A 15563-nucleotide genomic window follows, 5' to 3' on the forward strand; every position below is an offset into this window, starting at 1 on the left:
TTTATTGAATTTGTTGTAATATTGCTTCTGTTCTATGTTTTGTTTTTTCTGACCACAAGACATGTGAAATCTTAGCTTCCTGACCAGTGGTGGCATCTGTGCCCCTGCATTTGAAGGCAAAGTTTTAACTACTGGACCACCAGGGAAGTCCCAGGGCCCCCACTTTAATAAGAAGAGCACAATATTAGATACAAACACAAATAAATACACAGAATAAGAAAGCACAGCAAATTATAAATTTTGAACAGCTGATAATGTAAACATCACAAAAATTCAGAAACATAAGAAATACTTTTTATTAACTAGTTACCCTCATAATAAACTTTTCTTTCTACATATTTCTTTGGGTTGTGTTCTTTCTTTGATGTCTTTATAACATAATCTGTAAAAATAATTGAAAGATAATTCAGTTTTCCCATGTGATTGTATTTTATTTTTAATAACTTTAAACTTTTTAAAATTTTAATAATTTTAAATACTTTTTTAAACTAATTTTACTAGGCATTAATGAAAACAGAAATCTTCTCTTTACAGTTTTGCACATCTGCTGATGATAAAAATTTTCTAAAGTTTTGCCTCTGACACCATATATTTCAAATTTTGCTTCTTCCATACCCTCTTCCTGGTGTTGGTGGCCTGGGACACATTTATGTTGCCCTATAACCTCATACCTTGCACAATCATATCATGCTTCTTGATGAATGAATTGGCAGCATTGGCATTTAAAATATTCCTAGTCTTGACACTGAAAGAATGACTCATGCCATGGTCTGAATGTTTGTGTCAACCGCAAATTCATAATGTTGAAATCCTAGGATTCAAAGGCAATGGATTAGTAAGTGGTGCCTTTGGGAGGTGGTTAGGTCATGAGGGTGGTCATAAATGGAATTAGTATCTTATAAAAAGGCCCCACAGAGCTCCCTGGCCCCTTGTGAGGCCACAGAATGAAGGCACCAGTTACGAACCATAAAATGTGCCTTACCAGAGTGCTGCCATACTGGTGCCTTGATTTTGGACTTTCCCACCTCCAGAACTGTGAAATAAGTTTCTGTTGTTTATAAGCCAACCAGTCTGTGGTGTTTTGTTACAGTATCCTGAATGGACTGAGATAATTCATAAAGGATAAAACCTATAAACTGGAAACATTAAAATTAAAAACTTTTTCTCATAAAAGCTCAAAAGAATGAAAAGACAAATTGCAAATGGAGAGAATATATTCAAAAATCACATATCTGACAAAGGATTAGTACCAAAACTCTATAAAGAACTCTCAAAAATGCCACAGTAGAAAAAACAAGCAAACATTATAAAATGAACAGAAGATAGACAAAAACGTTTCACTGAAGAGGATATACAGATGGCAAATAAGCACATGAAAATGTGTTCAACATCATTAACCCTTAGGGACACACAAATTAAGATCACAGTGAGATGTCACTTCACATCAGAAGGGCTAAAATAAATTAAGAAAAGGGTGACTCCAAATGCTGCCAAGGATGTGGAGAAACTGGACCACTCATACATTGCAGATGGGAATGTTAAAGCCCAGAAACTCTGGAAAACACTTTTTTTTTTTTTAAGATGAACGTACAAATATCATATGACACAGCAATTGCATTGTCTGGAAATTTATCCCAGAAAAATAAAACCTTATGTTCACATAAAAACCTATACAAATGTTCATAGCAGCTGGAATCAGCCCAGAAGTCCTTCAACAGGTCAGTTATGGGCAAGCAACTATGGTACAGCCAAACCATGGAATATTACTCAGAGGTAGAATATGCAGCCACTTGTATGGATCCCCAAGGAATCGAGCTGAGTGAAAAAAGCCAATTCCAAGATGTTACATAATTGCATTTATATAACATCTGAAATGACAAAATTTTAGAGATGGAGGACAGATGAGTGGTTGCTAGGGATTAGGGAGAGGGAAGCGGGAGGAGGGGAGCTGGGTATGGTTATAAAGGAACAACATGGGGTCATTTGTGGCTTTGGAACTGTTCAGAACCTTAATTATGATAATATATTCATGAACCCAAGCAGGAGATAGAATTGATAGAACTTAATACACACACACACATACACACATAAGAATGAATACAAGCAAAACCAGGAAATCTGAATATAAGTGGATTAGATCAAAGTTGAAATCTGTTTGTGATATTATTATTTTGCAAAATATTATCATTGGGGAAATTGGGCAAAGTGTACATGGGATCTTTGTACTATTTTTTAAAACTACATGTGGATCTACAACTATCCTTATTAAAATGTCAATGAAAAGTAAATTTTAAAATACTCAAAAATTATTTCTATTCTATGACAGTTAACAATAGCTTAACTATACATGGAAGTGACTGCTAAGCTCAAATCAATGCATTTCTAATTCAATTTTTCTCTAGCCAGATCTCCAAATTCCCATGGCCATCCACTACCACTGAACACGGAGGAGACATCACAGTGGAAATAGACAATGGTGTTAGCCGATTGGGGTTGATTTAACTTATTTTTGTAAAATTTCCAAAAACTTACCACCATGTGACATGCCCAGAGGCTCCTCTCTTTGGCCCAGGCCTATGTGAGTGAGAGGTCCTGAGGTTTAATTAAACACCTGAGTTTCCCCTTAAGTCTGGCCCTAAACCTGACCCAGCAGGGAGGGATCTCCATGCCTGTGACTACCCACCTCACCTCAGACTGCTGGTTCGTGGGCTGGGCTGACTACTGGAAATTTTGAAACAGGGCTGCTAATCTTTACATTTTTTAAATTAAATATTTTTTATTTATTCTGAAAACATGAAAATTAAATAATTTGGTGAAGCATGATGAAATACAAAGTGGTGTGAGAAGTTTACTGTGGGGCTTTTTGCTCTTATGTGGACTTGAGGACAAGGTGGGCTCATTTGAGAGCCCATTTCAAGAAATTTATTTATAGGAGAATTTAGAGTCCTAACAAGGGGCCACTTTTAGCTTGGTGGCTCTGCTTTCTGAACCCCAAGGGCAATGCTATGAAACAGCTTGACAAAGCAGTGGGCCAGATCCTTCTGCACTCTTTCAGTGCAGACTTCCCTGATCCTCACCACCTTCCAGAGCTTGCTCAAACCCATGTATATCAAGTCACTGATGCCATTCAACCATCTCATCCTCTGTTGTCCCCTTCTTCTTCTGCCTTCAATCTTTCCCAGCATCAGGGTCTTTTCCAATGAGTCAGTTCTTTGCATCAGGTGGCCAGAGTATTAGAGCTTCAGTTTCAGCATCAGTCCTTCCAATGAATATTCTGGACTGATTTCCTTTAGGATGGTCTGGTTGGATCTCCTTGTAGTCGAAGGGATTCTCAAGAGTCTTCTCCAACACCACAGTTCAAAAGCATCAATTCTTTGGTGCTCATCTTTCTCTATGGTTCAACTCTCATGTCCATACATGACTACTGGAAAAACCATAGCTTTGACTAGACGGACCTTTGTTGGCAAAAGAATGTCTCTGTTTTTTAATATGCTGTCTAGATTGGTCATAACTTTTCTTCCAAGGAGCAAGTATCTTTTAATTTCATGGCTGCAGTCACCATCTGCAGTGATTTTGGAGCCCAAGAAAATAAAGTCTGTCACAATTTCCATTTTTTTCCCCATCTATTTGCCATGAAGTGATGGGACTGACCAGATGTCATGATCTTAGTTTTTCGAATGTTAAGTTTTAAGCCAGGTTTTTCACTCTCCTCTTTCACTTTCATCAACAGGCTTTTCAGTTCTTCTTTACTTTCTGCCATAAGGGTGGTGTCATCTGCGTATCTGAGGTTTTTGATATTTCTTCCAGCAATCTTGATTCCATCTTGGGCTTCATCCAGCCCAACTTTCCTCATGATGTACTCTGCATATAAGTTAACTAAGCAGGGTGACAATATACAGCCTTGATGTATTCCTTTCCTGATTTGGAACCAGTTCGTGGTTCCATGTAGAGAAGGCAATGGCACCCCACTCCAATATTCTTGCCTGGAAAATCCCATGGACTGAGGAGCCTGGTGGGCTGCAGTCCATGGGGTCACTAAGAATCAGACATGACTGAGCGACTTCACTTTCACTTTTCACTTTCATGCATTGGAGAAGGAAATGGCAACCCACTCCAGTGTTCTTGCCTGGAGAATCCCAGGGACGGGGTGCCTGGTGGGCTGCCGTTAATGGGGTTGCATACAGTCAGACATGACTGAAGTGACTTAGCAGCAGCAGCAGCGTGGTTCCATGTCCTGTTCTAACTGTTGCTTCTAGACCTGTATACAGATTTTTCAGGAGGCAGATAAAAAGGGTGATTTATCTGACTGGTTGAGTGGGGAAAGGAAATCAGGTAGCACATTGAACTCATGTCCTTCATGGCTCCTTCCTTCAGAGCTGCCTGCCCAGAGGCTTCCTCTACTCCTTGGAAAAGACTCACTATGGCAGGACCTGGTGGGAGTGGGGCAGGCAGAGGTCCAGCTGCTCCACCCACCTCTCTCTGGGTTAGAAGGCCCAGCTGGGAGGGTAACCAGAAGGAGGAAAGAGCTTCTTTTGGCCCCGTGCACAAGCCAAGGCCTCTAATCCTGAAGAATTAATGAATTTGAACTGTGGTGCTAGAGAAGACTCTTGAGAATCCCTTGGGCTGCAAGGAGATCAAAGCAGTCAATCCTAAAGGAAATCAACTATGAGTATTCATTGGAAGGTTGAAGCTGAAGCTCCAATACTTTGGCTACCTGCTGCAAAGAGCTGACTCATTGGAGAAGACCCTGATGCTGGGAAAGATTGAAAGCAAAAAGGTAAGAGGGTGGCAGAGGATGGGATGTCATCAACGACTCAGTGGACATGAATTTGAGCAAACTCCAGGAGCTAGTGAAGGACAGGGAAGCCTGGCGTGCTGCAGTCCGTGGGGTCACAAAGAGTTGGACACAACTGAGCAACTGAATAACTAGGACAAAACTGATACTTAGATTATGATCTGACTCTTGTCTGTTTGTCAACTGGCCCGGAACATATAGGGTTGAGAAATGGGATGAAATGGATCTGTAAGCACTACACACATTAAACTCACACTTACTCTATTTATGTTCCTAATGCATAGTCTCATGATACTTTGAGAGCAAACCTTAAGTGTTACCTGTCCTCAAGAGCCTGGCAGATGCATTTCGATGCACAGGGGTTATACTGCTAATCTATGGAGAGGAAAATTCCTTAGTTCAGTACTGTACATTCCTCTACGATATTTTTTTTGAAGCAGCTGGACTCAAGCCCAGCAGTCTTGGGGGAATTACTTGGCTACTCTGTCCCAGTCTCTCCCTTCCAAACATGTGACAGCCAAGGAGAATATTCCTTTTACGATCTCAAGTCAGCTTAGAGTAAAAACAGCTAAGCTCTAAGAGAGGAGGCATGGACAGGGCAAATAAATCACCCTTACAGGAGACAGCCAGGTTCCACCTCCCCATGCTCTGGTGGACCCCTGGCCATGCATTTAAACTGCAGGAGACAGCAGACCAGCTGAGCACTGAGCAAAGACCTCAGATGACAACAAGGTGCCAGCCTTTCCTGTCCTCTCTCTACCCTGACCCCAGATTCAGGTGGTAGGCAGTTAATATAGTCTTTCTTCTCCATTTTTCTCTTCCTAGTATCAGTTGCTTTGGGAGAAGCATTTACAAATGAAGCTGGTAGCTTCATTTTGAGAATGAATTTCACTTTCTTAAGAATAAAATGAAGTCTAAAGGTAGCTGCTGAGTCTTGCAATGACCAATTTCTTGTTGATACATTTTATTATTAAGTGAATGGCAGAAGGAAGGGTCCCCCAGGTTTGCATTGAAGTCTTCACTTCAGAAGACAAATTCTCCTGGTTGGTTGCAGGTGCTCTGGAGCAGGAGAAGAGCCACATTGCCAATGACCTATGAAGACATTGAACTGATGTCTAGTCAGGAAGACTGGTCAGGTGAGCCCTTGTTCTGGGCCGGCTCCTGGCACTGCCCCTGACATACCAAAGTTTGGGTGGAGTCTCCTTGGGCTGTGAAAGACTTGTCCCACTCTTTGCATTAGCAAACTGACCCTCTCAGAAGAGAAAATGAGATTTCAGGTTCATGATGTGATAAAAACAGCACTAGGCAGAACTCAGAGAGCCTGGTTTTAGTTCTGACTTTGTCACTAGCTGAAGGGTTTTTAGCTAAGTTAGTTTTCATCTGTGTCTCAGTTTCCTCACCCATATAATTAGCTATTGGAACAATTACATCTCTGTTTCCTTTCCAGCCTTCACTGTTTAGAGTTTGAATGTTCTAGCTTGTAAAGGTAAGGAGACAAGATATATGCTAACATTGAGACAGAAACTTGATATTATTTCCTCCTTTAATCTTCAGGAAATATCTTTTCAGTTTTACAGATGAACTAATTGAGGCTCAGAGAATTTGAACAACTCATATAATATATAACTGATATGTTAGTGAGCAGTCTTTCTGTTACAGGTGATAGGAAATCCAAGTTAAGTTAGTTTAAGCAAAAAGAGACTGTATTGGCTCTTATGATGAGAAGTTCCAAAGGCTTTTCACTACAGGCATGGACAGATTCAGGGGTTGGCAGATGTGACCATGAACTGAATTCTTTCCATCTGTCAGCTCCTTTTTCTTTGTGCTGGTTTCATTGTTAAGTTTCATGTGGTAACAAAATGGCTGCAACAGTTCCAGCCCTCACATCCAGTGCTCACAACTAAGGTGAATAATCACTCTGATCTGTTTGGGGTGGTGGGGTTACCTGTATATTTTCAATTTTAAAGCCAGGAAAGTCCTAGGAAAATGTGGCAAGTCGATTCTCATCATCAAGTCAGCTTTAAGTCCAGCAGGAAAGAGCATGCTTCTTTGAGTAGCTCCTGCAAACTGTTCTGACTTGCTTATGCCCAACTGTTTCAGACCAGGGCTCATCCCTGAACCAGTGGCTATGGCCAAAAGGATGCAGATGTGTTGATTGACTTAGGCTCAGAGAAAGACCTGCCTGGACCACAAGCACTGTGGTGGGATAAGAGAGGAGCTCTAAAAGGCAACAGGGACTGTGGTCAGAAAAGCGAGAGAAGGGACTTGCAGAGGTGAATAGGAAGGATCCCTCTGCCGGTAAGTGGTAGGATCAAATTTCAAGCCCCAGTTTTCCTACTCCATGTGCTGTGTTCTTACCCCAGAACCACAGGGAGGTGGATTACGCCAAGAGATGTTGTGGCCCCTTGCCAGATGGGGTCAAGGAAGACTGCCCAGTAGAGTTAGAGAATGGTGATTCTGACGCAAAAACTTTGGGCGTTCTTGGCTCCATGGCCTTTGAATAGAGAACAGATCTGTTCCCTGGCCCCTTCACCATGGTAGGATTTATGGAGGTGGGAGGGCAGGATGAGTGGGAGGGTGCATAGCCGATTCTCACTGTGTAAGCATGTTGGCCACAGAACAGAGTAGGACTGGATTCTGTGCATCTTGCCAGCATCTGAGAAGACCCTATTTGATGCCAAGGTTATAACCAGTCCTAGTCCTTGTGGAAATAGTTTCCTTCAAGGGAATGGACATCTGCCTGGGAGATGGACACCCAGAGGAACTTAGCAGATGCTTCTGTGCAGTACCAGTTCAGAGTGCCCTGGCTGCTAATCCAGCCTTTTGTTAAAGCTTCCAGCAGCACTCACTGGAGAGCTACAGGCTAAAAGGAAAGATTATTTTTGGCTTTCATATTTCCTGTTTTAGGAGAAAATCATATTCCAGAAAGACTTACAAAGACTGAAAAACCGCTAACATAATGACATTGAAGGCTGAAGAGAAATTCACACTGAAAATTTTATTTCAAGTGAGAGACAAAGTGTGAAAATTATTATAAGGGTGATGATAGAAACATGCTGTAATCAGGAGATAGAAATATGTTCTATTTAAGGAGGCCTAATGTCAGAGGTATATTTTATGTTTTAGGGCCAAGTTTATCTTCCTGCATATAGAAAATTGTTAGGAGTGTTACTAACAGGAAAGACTCAACAGCAAAATGATTGTTCAAAAATCTTTGGTCTTGAACCTCTAGAAATCTTAATTAAATGGACTGTAATAAACTTCAGTGTACATCTATTTTTACTTTTTTTTTTTTTGCCTGCCCAGCATCTATCCTTTTTTCTGATGATAGCACCTTGGTTTCACCTTAAAAAGGAATTAACCTTGATTTTCCCTATTCTCAACCCAAGTAGTTTTGGATGGATTGAATTCCAGGGTTGGGTATATGGTTAAAACGTGGGCAATGAATCACTGTGTTTAGTTCAAGCACAGTGATGTAACCCAGTCTGGCCAATGAAAATCACTGATTTTTGTTCAATTTAGGATTGGAAAATTGGTAGTATGTAAACCCATAGGTGCTAGTAGCCAACTTTGCCTGAGATCAAAGGCAACTTGGGAGAAAGTAAAGCCAAATACGTTGAGACATGGAGTTTTGATGATATTATCTAAGCACTTGGATCTGGCCATGTGCAAGTCTTTTATTCAGGATTGTGCATAATGCTGAAGTCAAGCTGCTATTAGCTTTTTTGCTATTTGGTTTCAAATCAACAGCTGTTAATGAGTAAATCTCTGGGTAAGGAGAGGTCACTACTGGCAGGGAGAAAGAAGTAAGGAGAGACTGGGGCAGCCTTACCTGGGAGGAGCCAGGGAAGCCATAGCAATTCCTAAACTACCCCAGTCTTGGTCATTAATGTGAGGTGAAGGAGGTCCTGTATTACATGAATGTTCTGGGTAATACTTGAGCCATCAGGAAAAGACTATGCCATTCCATGGTTTTCTGCTGTAAAAGGTATGAAGTACATACTTAGTATTTTAATTTTTAAAAACGAGTTTTTGTTGTAAAAAGGATACACTTCACTAACTGGAAGATCTCTCTACCAGGATGGATTTCCTGAGAGAAGTGGATAGCCTAGAAATGCTTTTATTTTGACTTAGAAGTAATGGTGTCTGATACCTTTCACAGTTTACCCCTAAGTGAGGCAGGCAGTGTGTGTTTCTTAATTTATCTTTCTTTCAGTTTAGCCACAGAAAGGTTTTTCTGCTGGTGGTAAGGGACAGAGGGACATAGAGACCTGAGGAGGTCAGTCTCAAGGAGAGGCAACCGGCATATCTGCCCTTGGAGCATTTGTTCTAGGTGAAATATTTTGTGTGATAAGGGCAATGCTCTTTGGGGTCACTTTAGCTCAAAGAATCTAAAGTTGCCTGCTTGGTTTAGATGTTTTTTTTTTTTTTTTTTTTCTTTTTAATGGCCATTAATTTTGAGTAGTATCCCATTGAATAAATCTATTTCCTCAAGTTCAGTTTTCTAGAAGGCATATGACACTCCTGGCAGCCTTTCACAAGTCATGTCAGCCTTAGATAATGGTTTATTTTTACAAGAATCTTGGAGTTATCCTGGGTTGTGGCACAGAGAGCTGTCCATCTCCAAAACTGTTCCCCTTCTGTGATGTGGAGGTTTTGTCCTGGGAACTCATGGTTTAAGTAGGGACCACATTTCCTAGCCCCTCTTGCATCTAGAAGTGACCATGTGATTAATGTTCATCAGTGGAATGTGAACAAAAGTGACATGTATTGATTCTGAGCCAGAGTTTTAGGAAGTGAGTGTGCCTTTCCCATGACTGGTTTTCCAGTTGGTTACAGAGGACTCCAGTGGAGTCACAAGACTGAATGCACCTGGATCTGGAGTTTTGCTACTTAGAGAAGAGATACCCACTAACCAGTAACACCTTCATCAGATTTTAGGTAAATGGATAAGAGATAGCATTAGGTCGTTTATAGATGTAGTGTTAAATAACACTGGCTTGCATAGTTAATTTTTCCGCCATTCTTTTTTATTCTTTGTACTGTCATTCTATTACATTAGATTTTAATACTTCTCTGTATCAATCTTGCATTTTATTTTTTTAAAATTTTCTTTTAAATAAATTAATTTATTTATTTTAATTGGAGGCTAATTACTTTACAATATTGTGGTGGTTTTTGCCATACATTGACATGAATCAGCCATGGGTGTACATGTATTCCCCATTCTGAACCCACCTCCCTCCTTCCTCCCCATCCCATCCCTCAGGGTCATCTCAGTGTGCCAGCTTTGAGCACCCTGTCTCATGCATCAAACCTGGACTGGTGATCTGTTTCACCTATGATAATATACATGTTTCAATGCCATTCTCTCAAATCATCTCACCTTCGCCTTCTCCCACAGAGTCCAAAAGACTGTTCTTTACATCTGTGTCTCTTTTGCTGTGTCACATATAGGGTCATTGTTACCATCTTTCTAAATTCCATATATATGTGTTAGTATCCTGTATTGGTGCTTTTCTTTCTGACTTACTTCACTCTGTATAATAGGCTCCAGTTTCATCCATCTCATTAGAAGGTGTATGTGTATATGTACCACAGCTTTCTTATCCATTCGTCTGCTGATGGACATCTAGGTTGCTTCTGCCGGAGTCCAGCTCCAGCAGCCAGGGGATCAGCCTGAAGGGATGAGCGGTGTTGGCGGGAAATGATGTAGCCTCTGACTCGAGGTACGGAACTACATGTTTATTTCAAGCATCAGGTTCTCTTTTATACCTTTTCAAAAGCATTAGGTCAAAGGTTTGACATTTTCAGTTCTCTCTCACCCAGATTATTGTCTCATTGTTGTCCTTCAAACAGAGTTCCTGCTTCAGAGATTCTCTCAGAATCGTGTTTACTTGTGATTACATTGTAACTCACACTTATGTCTGGGCTGCATTCCACATTCCTCAGTTTATTTCTTATCTTTCTAAATCCTGCTTGTCCCTAGTATCCTAAGCTCACTATCTCCTAAAAAGTCTTCTAAGTATTCTTAATTATTCCTAAACCCTAAACTCAGCAAACTTCCTTTGCCATAAACATTTCCCTCACAAACAGGTCTTAGATAACAATCTTTCCCATGGCCTCAAACTGTGGCCTACGTGCTCATCCTGGGACATTCTTTGAAAAAATCCTTGAACAAATGTCAATTGTTATTTTATAGATTATTTTCTGGGCACAACTGCAGAAGGCTTTGTGCTTTCTCACGCTTCTCTCAAGAACAATAAGCACCTTAACATTCTTTCCAGCCAACTCAACTGAAGAAAGGAAGAAACAAGTCAGAATCACAAGAGCTAACTCCTTCATCCCGGGTCTGTGCCTGCGGAATGAGGAGAGGGGGCTGGGGCCATGCCTCCATTTTGTCAGTAATGCCTAACGCAGCTCCCGACATGCTTCCATCTCCTGGCAATTGTAAACAGTGCTGCGATGAACACTGGAGTACACATGTCTCTTTCAATTCTGGTTTCCTCAGTGTGTATGCCCAGCAGTGGGATTTCTGGGTCATATGGCAGTTCTATATCCAGTTTTTTAAGGAATCTCCACACTGTTATCCATAGTGGCTGTACTAGTTTGCATTCCCACAAACAGTGTAAGAAGGTTCGCTTTTCTCTGCACCCTCTCCAGCATTTATTATTTGTAGACTTTTTGATAGCAGCCATTCTGACTGGCATGAAATGGTACCTCATTGTAGTTTTGATTTGCATTTCTCTGATAATGAGTGTTGTTGAGCATCTTTTCATGTGTTTGTTAGCCATCTGTATGTCTTCTTTGGAGAAATGTCTGTTTAGTTCTTTGACCCATTTTTTGATTGGGTCATTTATTTTTCTGGAATTGAGCTGCTTATGTATTTTTGAGATTAATTCTTTGTCAGTTGATTCATTTGCTATTATTTTCTCCCATTCTGAAGGCTGTCTTTTCACTTTGCTTATAGTTTCCTTGTTGTGCAACAGCTTTTAAGTTTAATTAGATTCCATTAAAAAATTTTTGCTTTTATTTCCATTACTCTGGGAGATGGGTCATAGAGGATCCTGCTGTGATTTATGTCAGAGGGTGTTTTGCCTATGTTTTCCTCTAGGAGTTTTATAGTTTATGGTATTACATTTAGATCTTTAATCCATTTTGAGTTTATTTTTGTGTATGGTGTTAGAAAGTGTTCTAGTTTCATTCTTTTACAAGTGGTTGACCAGTTTTCCCAGCAACACTTGTTAAAGAGATTGTCTTTTCTCCATTGTATATTCTTGCCTCCTTTGTCAAAGACAAGGTGTCCATAGGTGCATGGATTTATCTTTGCACTTTCTATTGATCTATATTTCTGTCTTTGTGCCAGTATCATACTGTCTTGATGACTGTAGCTTTGTAATATAGTCTGAAGTCAAGCAGGTTGATTCCTCCAGTTCCATTCTTTCTCAAGATTGCTTTGGCTATTTGAGGTTTTTTGTATTTCCATACAAATTGTGAAATTATTTGTTCTAGGTCTCTGAAAAATACTGTTGGTAGCTTGATAGGGATTGCATTGAATCTATAGATTGCTTTGGGTAGTATACTCATTTTCACTATATTGATTCTTCCAATCCATGAACATGGTACATTTCTCCATCTGTTTGTGTCATCTTTGATTTCTTTCACCAGTGTTTTATAGTTTTCTATATATAGGTATTTTGTGTCTTTAGGTAGATTTATTCCTAAGTATTTTATTCTTTTCACTGCAATGGTGAGTAGAATTGTTTCCTTAATTTTCTTTAAGTTTCCTCATTGTTAGTATAGAGGAATGCAAGGGATTTCTGTGTGTTAATTTTACATCCTGCAACTTTACTGTATTCATTGATTAGCTCTAGTAATTTTCTGGTGGAATCTTTAGGGTTTTCTATGTAGAGGATCATGTCATCTGCAAACAGTGAGAGTTTTACTTCTTCTTTTCCAATTTGGATTCCTTTTATTTATTTTTCTTCTCTGATTGCTGTGGCTAAAACTTCCAAAACTCTGTTGAATAGTAATGGTGAGAGTGGGCACCCCTGTCTTGTTCCTGATTTTAGGGGAAATACTTTCAATTTTTCACCACTGAGGATAATGTTTGCTGTTGGTTTATCATATATGGCTTTTATTATGTTGAGGTATGTTCCTTCTACTCCTGCTTTCTTTTTTATCATAAATGGATGCTGAAATTTTTCAAAGGCTTTCTCTGCATCTATTGAGATAATCATATGGCTTTTATCTTTCAATTTGTTAATGTGGTGTATCACATTGATTCATTTGCAAATGTTGAAGAATCCTTGCATCCCTGGGGTAAAGCGCACTTGGTCATGATATATGATGTTTTTAATATGTTGTTGGATTCTGTTTGCTATAATTTTGTTAAGGATTTTTGCATCTATGTTCATCAGTGATATTGGCCTGTAGTTTTCTTTTTTTTGTGGCATCTTTGTCTGGTTGTGGTATTAGGGTGATGGTGGCCTCATAGAATGAGTTTGGAAGTTTACCTTCCTCTGCAATTTTCTGGAAGAGTTTGAGAAGGATAGGTGTTAGCTCTTCTTCAAATTTTTGGTAGAATTCAGCTGTGAAGCCGTCTGGACCTGGGCTTTTGTTTGCTGGAAGATTTCTGATTACAGTTTCAATTTCTGTGCTTGTGATGGGAGTGTTAAGGTTTTCTATTTATTCCTGGTTCAGTTTTGGAAAGTTATACTTTACTAAGAATTTGTCCAGTCCTTCCAAGTTGTCCATTTTATTGGCACATAGTTGCTGATAGTAGTCTCTTATGATCCTTTGTATTTCTGTGTTTTCTGTTGTGATTTCTCCATTTTCATTTCAACTTTGTTGATTTGATTCTTCTCCCTTTGTTTCTTGATGAGTCTGGCTAATGGTTTGTCTATTTTATTTATCTTCTCAAAGAACCAGCTTTTAGCTTTGTTGATTTTTGGTATGGCCCCTTTGTTTCTTTTTCATTTATTTCTGTCCTAATTTTTATGATTTCTTTCCTTCTACTGACTCTGGGGTTCTTCATTTCTTCTTTTTATAGTTGCTTTAGGTGTAGAGTTAGGTTATTTATTTTATTTTTCTCTTGTTTCTTGAGGTAAGCTTGTTTTGCTATGAAACTTCCCCTTAGCAGTGCTTCTACAGAATCCCATAGGTTTAGGGTTGTTGTGTTTTCATTTTCATTCGTTTCTATGCATATTTTATTTTTTGATTTCTTCTGTGATTTGTTGGTTATTCAGAAGTGTGTTGTTTAGCCTCCATGTGTTTGTATTTTTAATAGTTTTCTTCCTGGAGTTGACATCTAAAAATCAGTGCTTAGATGCCACGAAGTAGGTGGCAACGCCTTAACCGTATGAATGTTGTCAGGCCAGAGAGCCTCTTCCATCCTTGTCAAGGGGAGTTCTAACCTTCTCTCCTTTTATACAACACATTAATCTTGTATTTTAACAAAAAAAGATAACAAGTCCTGGGCTTCAAGTATTCCGGTAGCAACATTTATTTCTATAGAATTTAAAAATATTGATTTATTTTTATTGTACTTAACAGTCATCTTTTATTTATGGCAAGTGAAGCTAGTTTTCTAATTATAATAAGAAAATAATGTCTTTTAAATATATGTACTTTAAGAGGAAAAGTACTTGATTTAAAAATATAATAAGTAAATAATAGTAAAATTGCTAGTTAAGGTGAATATATTGCTATAGAAATTTATTGAGAAATAATTATTGTCGAATACTGCCATATTCTTCTTCCTAAATATTATGGTGTTAGGAACAAGATTGATATTGCTCTAACTTTTCACCCAAACAATAAGTAATATAATCACTGCAAGATAGCCAAATTACCTAAAGATGATGCATTCTACTCACAAAAATTCTATTTAGATCCTTGGAGTAAAATCTCATTTTTTTCCCCAGGCTATCCTCAATTTGATAAAAGACTTAAAAATATTTTTTGAGACATAATTCATATACCATAAATTTATTTATTTAAATGCTTTTTTAAAGTATATTCACAGAGCTGTGCAACCATTATCATAATAAATCTTGCAAAATTTTCATCACCCTCCTGCAAAAAGCCTATACTTATCAGTAGTCACTCCTGATTTCTCCCCAAACCTCGTGTCTCAGGCCCCAGGCAAGCACTCATTTCTTCTCTGTTAATTTAGATTAACTTATTCTGGACATTTTGTATGTGTGGACGCACACAGTGTGTAGTCTTTTGTGACTGGCTTCTTTCACTTAGCATACTGTTTTCAAGGTGCATCCTTGTTGTAGCAAGTATTGGTACATTATTCCTTTTATTGCCAAATAATATCCCAGGTGGCGCTAGTGGTAAAGAATACACCTGCCAGTGCAGGAGATGAAAGAGACAGGTTTGATCCCTGGGTTGGGAAAAGCCCCTGGATAAGAAATGACACCAGTATTCTTGCCTGGAAAATTCCATGGACAGAGAGCCTGGTGGGCTATAGTCCATTGGGGCTGGAAAGATTTGGACATGACTGAGCACATACACACACACACACACACACACACACACACAAACACACACTATTCCATTGTATAGATACATCCCATTTAATTTATCCATTCATCATTTGATGGACATTTGGGCTGTTTCCACTTTTTAGCTATTATGAATAATGCTGCTCTGAATATTTGTGTATTTTGGTGCAGGCGTATGTATTCATTTCTCTTGATAAATATCTAGCTGTGAAATTGCTGGATCATATGGTAATTCTGTGTTTGGTTCTTTGGGG

The 15563-nt window shown here is 39.1% G+C and overlaps 1 non-coding gene across 1 annotated transcript; it reads right to left on the bottom strand.

Annotated features, from left to right (window-relative positions):
- Nucleotides 1-14107: 14107 nt before the first annotated feature.
- On the bottom strand, nt 14108-14233 carry LOC129648133 (U6atac minor spliceosomal RNA). The gene has a single exon (XR_008712717.1). It is a non-coding gene; the product is annotated as a U6atac minor spliceosomal RNA (small nuclear RNA).
- Nucleotides 14234-15563: the final 1330 nt, after the last annotated feature.

Source organism: Bubalus kerabau, chromosome 3, assembly GCF_029407905.1.
Source record: "Bubalus kerabau isolate K-KA32 ecotype Philippines breed swamp buffalo chromosome 3, PCC_UOA_SB_1v2, whole genome shotgun sequence".
NCBI lineage: Eukaryota > Metazoa > Chordata > Mammalia > Artiodactyla > Bovidae > Bubalus > Bubalus kerabau.